The 7,158-nt window shown below is 38.3% G+C and overlaps 1 pseudogene; it reads left to right on the plus strand.

The window, feature by feature from the left end:
• The first annotated feature begins 243 nt into the window (after nucleotides 1–243).
• LOC114005364 (PEST proteolytic signal-containing nuclear protein pseudogene) lies at nucleotides 244–5,745 on the plus strand (annotated as a pseudogene).
• Nucleotides 5,746–7,158: the final 1,413 nt, after the last annotated feature.

Here is a 7,158-nt window from a genome sequence, read left to right on the forward strand (position 1 = left end):
ACACACACACATGTGCCTGGCATGCTTTTCAAGTTGCTGGGTCCTGGACTTGAACTGCAGAGTTGGCCATGTGGGATCCAGTGCCTTAACCATCATGCTACCTGCTGATAACCTTCCCTTTTTTTGTATGGGTGGTATGCATGTACATGCACTTGGCATGTTTTCAAGCCACCAGGATTGGAATTCAAACTGCAGTCAACCATATGGGTTCTGGCTCTCTGTGCACAGGGCTTATGCTGCTCGATGGGGCTGGCACAAAACAAAAATTTTTGTCAGGGGCAATTTCAAGTTTCTACGAGTTCATATTACTTTCAGAATGAGAGAATTCTGAAATACTTACAACAACTCGGAAATTTTTCTCCAGGCAGCAGCAGCAGCATTAATGAAAGCATGTAACTTCTAAGACCAAGACCAACTGGTTGAAATTAACATTAGGGTGAGAAACTTATCAATCTAAAAAAAAAATATGCTTATTGGGTACAAATTTAACTGATATTTTGAATTATCTGTGCAGAAGCTCAGATAATGGTGAGAGCAGAAATTGAAGAGTTGTTTGTATTAGTAGCACTAGCTTTTCATAGCATTGGTCAATAACCAGAGGAAACAGTTCATTTTAGATGCTGAGAAAGTAGTGGCATGAACAAAGTTGAAACATAGTGCTTGGGAACTCAGTCCTGCTTGATCTTATAATTTTTTAGTAGCAGCAGAATTATCTTCCCTAAGTCACTCTGAATTAGTGCACAATGAGGTTGTACTCAACCTATTCCCCAGGAAGCATGCATGCCCTTCCCATGTGCCAGGCATTATTGTAGAATCTGTGTTGTAGCAAGAAATTAAATGCACAAGGCCCTTCATTTATGGAGTGTATGGGGGGGAAACAGAGTATAACAGAGGGTTGGTTTGTTTGTTTTCAGTATGGTCAGATGTATTTCTGTATCCTCCAAATCTTGCTGCCATGGTGCTTCTCAACCACTGCAGCAGTGGGTTTCAGAGCTTTGGGAGAAAAAATAGGTTAATTGCTTTTTTTTGCCCCTTTTGAAGTTATTACTCAACAATTTCCCTCCAGCTTCCCCACAGCCCTAAATATGGTAAAAACTTGGTGTTGCCAAAGAAAAGAGACTTTCTAAGTTACTTTACACATCAAGTACAAAGCCTGAAGGATTCACATCACACTATTTCTTCTATAATGCAAAGGATCCCTCTACTAACAATGCTAGCATGTTTGGAGGTGGGAGATGGGGAATGGAAAAGGCTGGGAGCTTCAGTGGACTGGAGAGAAATGGGAAATGGAATAAGACTTCCCCAGCAGGCAGAGATATTAGGACCAAGAACTCATGGTTGAGATGTGGGGCTCCAGTTAGGGATGCCAGTATATCAATCACAGTAGTCAGGTAGGGTTAGCCTTCCCTAGACAGCCTTGGGTCCAGGAAACTCTCTGGTTTACAGAGTCATTCTACAACCAAGACCAGCAAGGAGGCAAAGGACACTGTGTGAATCCCAGTAATGCCTTCATTGCCATGTGGTCTTGAAAGTTATACCCTGGCTCTGTATGCCTGTTTGCAATCCTAGAAGGTAACAGGGGGATGGGAAAGAAATCTGAAACAGTGAATATCTTATCCCTGGAAGACTGAGCATTTACCAAAAGAGCCCTGGCTAGGAGAAATTTGTCCCTAAGGACCTGCCCCCTTCTTGACCAGATCCTGGGAAAGGGACTTGATTATGTACATTTTGCTCCTGATGTTTCTTCTGCCACTTTTCCTAAGATATGCCCTATATTCCTGAATTACTTTCTTTCCACTTGGCCTCCATTTTTGTTTTTAAAGAGATTTTTGCTATAGGGTGCATGTGCTCACCAGACAGAGACAGAAAGATAGAAAGCGAGAAACCATTCTCCAGGGGGGAAATCCCTTCTCCATTCTCCTCTCGGGATTTTGGGGACACATGCATATACACCTGGCATGAGTTTCCTTTCCCGTTTTTTTTTTTTTTTTTTTCAGGGATTTTTTTTTTTATACTTTATTTATTTAATTTTTTTTTTTTTTTTTACTTTATTTATTTTTTTTTTTTTTTTTTTTTAAATTGACCAGGGAGGGACAGAGCAACTGAGAGAGAGAAAGAGGGAAAGTGAGAGCAAATCACCAGGTCCAGGACTTGAACCGTGGTTAGCCATGTGGGAATCCAGCACTGTTAACCACCATGCCACCTGTCAGCCTCAGCCCAGAGTGAGTTTTAAGCCACTGGGTCCAGGACTCAAATTGTGGTAGACCACATGGGAGTCCACCGATGCAACCATTATGTCATCTGCTGGTCCCTTGACCTCCATTTTTAAGCAAAAGTCTCATTTTCTTTTTGTCCTGCTTTCAGTTAACAATCCAAAGGAAAACAGCCAATATATTAGTTCAAGATGTAATGAATTCTGTAAGAATTTTGAAGTTATAGATATTTTGGGTCATGAAAAGTCATGACATATTTTTCTATGCAAAAATACATCGTGACTTTCCTGATGACCCAGCACCTTAAGGCTGGATAACAGTTAAAACCTAATTGGAGCAAAATTGAAATCATGGGAGTGGATAGTCACATGCAAAAGAATGAAGTCGAACCTCTAAATAATGCAGTGTGCAAAATGAACTCATGTAATAGCTATTTTTAAAAAAGATTATTTTATTTAACTTTATTTTTCTATTTATTTATTTTAATTTGACCAGAGGGGGACAGAGAGAGAGAGAGTCCAGTGCCCTTAACCACCACACCACCTGCTGGCTCCAAGCGAAAACTATTAAAGAAGAAAATATAGGTGTATATCTTCATGAACCTGGATTTGGCTATAGAGTTTTAGATATGACACCAAAACTACAAGCAATAACAGAAAAAAATAGATGAATTGAGCACCATAAAAATTAAAACCTTTATGCATCAAAGGACACCCTTAAGAATGAAAAAACGGACCAGCAGGTAGTGTGGTGGTTAAAGAACTGGACTCCCACATGGCTGACCACAGTTTGAGTTTTTTCACTTTTTATCTCTCAAGTGTGTTTGTGCCTAAGAGCAAATTTTAAAATAAATAAATAATTCTTCTTTTTAACAAAAGAGAATGAAAAAACAGCCAACAGAACGGGAGAAAATACTTGCAAATCATGTATTTGATAAAGATTTAATACTACAATATGTAAAGAACTTTTATAACTCAACAACAAAAACACAATCCCATCCTTTCTTTCTTTCTTTTTTTTTTTTTTGAAGAAGTTTTTGCTATAGGGTGCATGCGCTCGCCAGAAAGACAGAGAGAGACATAGAGATAGAAAGTGAGAAATCATCCCCCAGGGGAGATGGCTACGCTGCAATCCCTTCTCCTCAATTTTCCTCTAGGGATCTTGGGTACGTATGCACATGCGCCTGGCGTGAGCTCAAGCCACTGGTCTGGGACTTGAACAGTGGTCAACCACGTGGGAGTCCAGCAACTTAGCCATTACATCTGCTGGTCTCTACAAACAATCCAATTCTTTTTTTTTTGTAGAGGTTTTTGCTATAGGCCACGTGCGCTCACCAGACAGACAGAGAGAGACAGAGAGAGAGAAAGCGAGAAATCACCCCCCCAGGGGGGATGGCCATGCTGCAATCCCTTCTCCTCCATTCTCCTCTCAGGATCTTGGGTACACATGCACCTGGCTTGAGTTTTAAGCCACCGGGTCCGGGATGTGAACCGCGGTTGACTACATGGGAGTCCAGAGACATAGCCATTATGCTAACTGCTGGTTCCCAAACAATCCAATTCTAAAATGGGCAAAGAACCAAACAGATATTTCTTCAAAAAAGTTACATGAATGGACAACAAACATGTGAAAGGTGCTGCACATCATTAGTCATCAGGGAATTGTAAATCAGAACCATAATGAGATACCACAAATGCCCACTACAATGGCTATAGTTTTTTGTTTTTTGTTTCTTTTTTTTTTTTTTTTTTTTTTTTTTTTAAAAAGAAATTATCGTTGGCAAGAATGTGGAGGCATTAAAATACTTGCATATTACTGGTGGGAAAGTAAACTGGTATAATCACTGTGGAAAAATTTGGCAGTTTTTCAAAAAGTCGCACATAGAATTACCATGTAATCCAACAATTCCACTCCTTTTGTATATACCCAAAAGAAGTGAAAATGGGTATTCAAACAAAAGTTGTGTATGAATGTTTGTAGCAACACTATTTACAATAGCCAAAATGTGGAGATGACCCCAAATATTCATCTGCAGATGAATGAATAATAAAATGTGTTATAGCCATACAATCGAATATTATTTGGCCATAACAAAGAATAGAGTACTGATATATGCTGCAATGTGGATGAATTTTAAAAACATTATGCTAAGTGAAATAAGTGAGACATGAAAGATCATATATTTTATGAGACTGTTTATATGAAATATCTAGAATAGGCAAATCCAAAGAAACAGAAAACAGATTAGTGGTTGCCAGGGGGCTGAGGAAGGGTAGAATGGGAAGTGATTGCTTGTTGGGTGTGGAGTTTCCTTCCTTTTTAGATGATGAAAATGTTTTGGAATCAGGTAAAGATTATGGTCAACAACATTTTGAATGTAATAGATGCCAGTGAATTGTACACTTCAAAATGGTTAAAATGGTATATTTTATGCTATATAAATTTTACCTCAATAAAAAATATACAAAGTAAAAAAAATGTATCTCCTAGGTTACACTAGATAGTTTTTTTTTTTAATTGCTGAGGGTATATGCACTCCCTAGAGAGAGGAAGAGAGGAAGGAGGAAAGAGAAAGCCCTCCCCACATGGGCCCTGCCACAGTCATTTTTTCCCTCCCTTTCTCCATCTATCAGGATTTGGGGCACACATGCATACACTCCCAGTGTATTTTCAAACTACTGGAGCCGGAATTCAAACCATGGTAAGCCATGTGAGATCTGCTTCCAGATCACAGAGTCTAATACAGCACTATAGGGCCAGCACACACTAGCCACGTTTCTGGTGCTCAACATTCACCTGTAGCTAATGCTATTGATGAGACTTGGCATATTATAGAGCATTTCCATCATGCACAAACTTCTGTTGGAAGAGCTGATATGACTGCCCATTTACAATGGGTGAATTTATGGTATGTTAACCATCCTTTGGTAAAGAGAACATCTTTAAAAGAAATATTCCAAAGGCAAATTGTAATCTTTCCAAAGAACCAGATTTTGGCTTCATTGATTTTTTCTATAACTTTCATGTCTTCAATTTCATTGTTGTTTTCTAATTCTTATTATTCTATTCTCTGCTTCCTTTAGGCTTCCATTGCTATTGTTTTCCTAGTGTAATGGAGAGGAAAGTTTCAGTCGCAGCACTGAGAACTGGTCAGCTGAAGAAAAAGCTGTAGCCCTCCCAACGAAAAGCCTACAAAGACCTCCGAGTTTGGATTTGCCATCGGTAGTCAGATGGCAAAGAAAGCATCAGCCATATCCATCAAACTTGGATCAAGTGAGCCTAAAGAAACTACTCCAACTCTAGCTCTAAAAGCCCTTTGAGTAGCAGCGGCTTTTAATGAAGATGAAGATAGTGAACCAGAGAAAATGCCTCCAAAGCAAAGATGAGGATGAATAATATAGGAAGGAACACACCAACGTCAGCCGGACCAAACTCCTTCAATATAGGAAAGCACAAATTTTCTGATAACCAGAAGCTATGGGAGTGAAATATAAAATCTAATCTTGCAAATGTCCATAGTCAAGACAATTAAATAATGTATTTTGAAATTGAGGTTGTGGGGTGGGTATAAAGTTAAAAGGAACAGTTTCCTTTTTAAAAAGAATGGTGTAAGACTATCTTTGGAGCCACTTTCTTTTTCAATATTTTTAATTAATCCCATTTGTTATTATTATTATTTTAAGAATTATTTTATTTAACTTTATTTATTTATTTTAGTTTGACCAGATAAGGACATAGAGAAAGAGAGAGGGAAAGTGAGAAAGCAAGCCACCAGGTCCAGGAACTTGAACCACAGTCAGCCATGTGGGAGTCCAGCGTCCTAAACCACCACGCCACCTGCCTGCCTCTTATTACTATTATTTTTAATTTGACCAGAGAGAGAGAGAGAGAGAGAGAGAGAGAGAGAGAGAGAGAGAGAAAAGGGCTAAGTGAGAGAAATGGCAAGCCGTCAGGTCCAGCACCTTAACTACTATCAGCCATGAGGGAATCCAGTGCCTTAACCACCATGCCACTTGCCGGCCCCTTCATTTTCTTTTTAAGATTGAGAGGTATACTAATAAATGAGAGTTTGAAATTAGAGGTAATTTATGTTTTATATACAAATTCAAGACATTACTAATTTTGTTGTTTCATGTGATTACTTTCCAAAGTACCTTTTTAAGAATTGCATTTTTTAAAGGTACAACTCTTAGTACATTAAGAGAGAAGCAAAAAGTTAACGTCTATTTAAAACTGTAAGCAGGGGCTGGCAGGTGTGGCATGGTGGTTAAGGGTGCTGAACTCCCATGTGGCTTACCATGGTTCGAGTCCCAGACCTGGGGGTTTGCTTTCTCACTTTCTCTCTCTCTCTCTCTCTCTCTCTCTCTCTCTCTCTGTCCCTGGTTGGTCGAATGAAAATAAATCAATAAAAGTTAAAATAAAATAATTCATTAAAAATAAGTAAATACAACTACAAGCAGTTTTTCACTCTTACCTTCCTTCTTACCTAAACTCTCTGGCTCCCAGAAATGAGTTTATAGAGAAAGAAGAAGTATTATCTTGGGAGGAAAATGTTACTGGACTATTGACAGAAAGTACATTTAGATAAAATACAGTTTTTTTCCCTTAGGGGCATTTATTTTATTTCTAGTTATCATAAACTAAGTATTGCACTGCTATTAGGGGATATAGAAGCTTGGCTCTTTTTAAAAATAATAAATAAATTTTAATGTAAACTGAATATTTGAAATAGCCCACTTCACCTTAATGTGTCTTGTCTACCTTCATTAGTCTTCAAAAAACAATGATTTGCTACCAAAGTAAAATCAGTATTTTGAATGTGCTTCTCTTAGGTTTTGTTTATTAGCTAGTTTCTGTAAGCATTTCCACCAGAACTTGAGGCAAATTATAATGAAGCTGTTTCTTTTAACAGCTTATTTTACATACGTATATATATATATATATA

Source organism: Tupaia chinensis, unplaced genomic scaffold, assembly GCF_000334495.1.
Source record: "Tupaia chinensis unplaced genomic scaffold, TupChi_1.0 Scaffold143673_1, whole genome shotgun sequence".
Taxonomy (NCBI): Eukaryota; Metazoa; Chordata; class Mammalia; order Scandentia; family Tupaiidae; genus Tupaia; species Tupaia belangeri.